Raw genomic sequence first — 4,280 nt, forward strand, 5'->3', positions numbered from 1 at the left:
AATAGTTTCAAATATAAATATTTAGAAATAACCTAATGTTTTGTAGTTCCAAAGTATTAATAATAATAAAAACTTCCAAAGTAAAATAATAAAAAACCTTCGTTCTAAAGGAAGAAAAATTTCACTCACTAGCTTATAAATTTATCTAATCACCGACAACATACAGTCAAACTCGTACATTCAGTAGTGACAATGATCGACTCTCATTCACCCAGTGACTAGCGTAGTAGAACTAACTAGTGGCAGTACTAACTAGTAGTACCACAACTAGTAGTAGTCGTAGACTTTAGCAATAGTAATAGAACTAGTAGTAGAAGTGACTCACTTGTGAAATGTCATGCCCTTTCCTTTGAAAGTCCAATCTTGCGGTTTTTGAAGTTCATGGAATAGCAATAGCACTGTGCACCTACACCCTTCTGTCTCTTACATAAATTGTTAGTAGTAATCTCAGTAGTCTGTTCTGTTGATTTAACGGTGTATCCGTGATCTCCCATAGCTGTTAAATCTAAAATTAGATTTCTTTCTCACAATGAACACATTGAAATTAACTCAAACGCTAATTGAACATGGCGTCGGCCGGATTTCCGTACTCGCGAATGACCTTTGCCATTCCAGGGGTTTTTAGTTCAATGAGCCGCACCCTTATACAAGCCCCATGGCTCAAATCGTCAGAAAAAAGTCGCGGCTAATAGCCCGAAAAGTACGGTAATTGTTAGACAAGAAGGATGGATAAATTTTTTTACTAAGACATAGTGCAATATCACTTTGATTTATCAATCAACGACGCTGTAATGAACTATGACAAAACTCGACGATTTTCTACACAGAGGAAATCTAGCAACACATGATAAATGCTCAAAACCATGCGCAAAATTTAATTTAACCACAATAATCACCTAATATGATTTCTAACCTGATGCAATATCATTTTCAAGTGTGCAGATTTTTGACACAGTTTCTTATCTGAGTAGGATAATCAGGTGAATCATCAATTTCCTCAATTTTAGTTGCCAATAAAATATATTTATGTATCTCTATCTGCTTGTACAAATTGGCAGTTGTCCAAATCTGCGACAAGTCGTTACCACAGTCCTATGTAGGTCAAACAGTAACAAGGAAATCTTCACAAAGAACAGACTAGAAACCAAGATGCTTTTTGATTTGCCGATTATCCAATAAACAACGAGTCATCCATGTGAAGCTAAGATCAAGGTGGTTTAAGTTACAGAAGACCTTTTTCAACCTGCTTTCTGTAGAAATAATCTTGTTTAGATGTTTTCGCATTTCTAGCAATTTCAGGATAATGGCAACTAAGCTGTGAATGGAAGAACAACTATATATATGTACAAGATGATCCATTACACCCGCGGGCACTACATGGATATTTACTAAAATTAAAAAAAATAAATACAAGGAATTACCCACAATTTAATATGATGACACTTGCGCCAGTCCATCTAATAAAACTCTAATTCTATTATAAAATGAGAACTTGAATTGGTCCAAGCGAAAATGAAGAGTGACAGCACCTTTTTGGGTAGAATATGATTTATTAAAAGAGTTATAATCATTTATGAAGCATTTTTAAAACAATGTTAGATGGTAGATTCCCAAACGCCTGCATGTTTTGTAGTAAATATGCATGGTATTTTCACTTCACACTTTTTTTAAACTATTGATATTCTGTAGTTAAGTGATAAGAACAACATATTGAATAGACAAAAGTTCTCTCAACTATTATTAAGAGTACATGGTACTAAGTAACATGATACTGTGAAGAGCTCTGATCAACAGATCATGAGTCAGGCTTACAAAGTGGTAATATTAGTTATTAGTTAACTTGAGTTCAGTAGGATTATTTGATACTGTTGTGGCAGAGCCCAGTGACCAGAGCACGAGGGACTGACTCCCGGTTACCGTGGTCACCAGACCGAGCCTTCCTACCATTGAAGAAGACTCGCCCACCGAGAGGACTGTGGGCAGAGCCTAGCGAAAAACGATTATATAAAAAAGGAAAACAACATTGTTCCAGCAGACCAGCGCAGGCTCTCTGCATGATTGTCAATTGTTGCACACACATTTGCCTTTATGTATTTATATATATTTTGGCTGAAATATATATTTTTGGTGAGTAACATGTACAATAAATGTACAATGAAACTGTTTGCTTCATGAATTGTGATATATATTTAACTAGCTGCATCCATACGTAAACCAAAGTATTTATCAACATCAAGATTATCTATGAATCTTCCAATAAAATCACTATGACAAAACGGGATATTCATAAAACAAAGCAGCTGAAACCCTACTGAAAACCTACAGAGAAAACAACTCACAGTGGTAATGTATAATGAAGTAACACCAATTTTGACACCTGGTATCTAGTGGAAGCTGTTTATGGAATCAGTTTTCACATGCTGATAAATGTCAGTTAAGACAGGCGTACTAGTTGATCATAACTCCTTTCATAACTCATATTTTTGGAATTGTTGGACTTTCAGCCATTACTTTTCATACTGAAAAGTTCCTACATAAGAGACTAATTCAGAATTTCTCACTGAACATTTAGCATGATAATTTGCGTGTATGATTTGTTTAACCAAGTTAACACAATCAAAGTGATTCTACATCCATCATATTAAAGCATAACAGACAGTAATTAAACCTTACTGATGTAAATTTAGCAAATTCTTACTTTAAGCAAAAACACAATGTGGGAAGTTTTTCATAAACAATAGTTAATTCCAACTCTGATATATCTAAAGCAGCTTTTCATTGATGTTACGTCAGTTTGCATGATCGACTTTAATGTTGGTTGATTTTAATGAAATTAAGTGGAGTCATGCAATATATGATTCAAGAGTTTTTGTCAATAAAAAGAAACTTCAAATTTGCAAAAAATATACAATTACATTAAGCTAGTAATGAAATCTCATTTGTGTTTGCTATTATACCTTCAATCTGCTTGCGTGCAACCAATAACGTTTTTTACAACCATGTGATGCTACGCAGGTTCATGCAGTTTTCAGGTGTAAAACAGTTTATATTTGTTGTTATCCTATCAGAATTATTTGTAAATCAATTGGTGTTCATTGAATTTATTAACTAAAAACACTATAAATTGAGGCTACAAGTGATCAACAAACTTAATCTGTTCTTAGTGTAAGACAGAAAGGCACACCGAATGCATTGTATCTCTACACCGGATACCATAGCTAGGCTGACTCAGACAAAAGTGAAATCATTTCTCCTTCAGAATTTTAAATATCCCAGAGAAACATCTCGCAAGTGGTAAAATCTAGCATCACATTTCATTACTAGCTTAATGTAATTGTATATTTTTTGCAAATTTGAAGTTTCTTTTTATTGACAAAAACTCTTGAATCATATATTGCATGACTCCACCTAATTTCATTAAAATCAACCAACATTAAAGTCGATCATGCAAACTGACGTAACATCAATGAAAAGCTGCTTTAGATATATCAGAGTTGGAATTAACTATTGTTTATAAAAACTTCCCACATTGTGTTTTTGCTTAAAGTAAGAATTTGCTAAATTTACATCAGTAAGGTTTAATTACTGCCTGTTATGCTTTGATATGATGGACATAGAATCACTTTGATTGTGTTAACTTGGTTAAACAAATCTTACATGCAAATTATCATGCTAAATGTTCAGTGAGAAATTCTGAATCCGTCTCTTATGTAGGAACTTTTCATACTAAAGTTTTTCATAAAAAATAGTTCCTTAAACAAAATAGGTCCTTAGCGTACCTTGAAGTACATAAAAAGTACGGGTAAATTCTTACTTTAAGCAAAAACACAATGTGGGAAGTTTTTCATAAAAAATAGTTCCTTAAACAAAATAGGTCCTTAGCGTACCTTGAAGTACATAAAAATGGTTTACATTTATGATGATATGTGAATGACTAGTTATCATAAAAGTTTATCATTGCATGTATTTTTTCGAAATAAAACGCGAAAACATTTTGCTCTGCTAAAAAAATTGTTTCGACATTACTATCAACTAGTTTAGCAGTGCAGAAGAAGAGTTGAGGTCAGAATACATTGTGAAAGGTTTTGAACAACCAGAAGATGTTTGTTTTATCAGAACACAGCTGGCCGAGAAAACGATGCAAATATTTTTGTTTCCAAAAAGTTAATTTTTGTTTTTGCATGTAATATATGGTAAGTGTGGTTTGTTTATGTCCCTTGTTCATAAATATATATTTGTGGAATTTGATAGACTATCCTTACATAACTTAACATTTTTTG

The sequence above is a fragment of the Watersipora subatra genome, chromosome 11 (assembly GCF_963576615.1).
Source record: "Watersipora subatra chromosome 11, tzWatSuba1.1, whole genome shotgun sequence".
Classification (NCBI taxonomy): Eukaryota; Metazoa; Bryozoa; class Gymnolaemata; order Cheilostomatida; family Watersiporidae; genus Watersipora; species Watersipora subatra.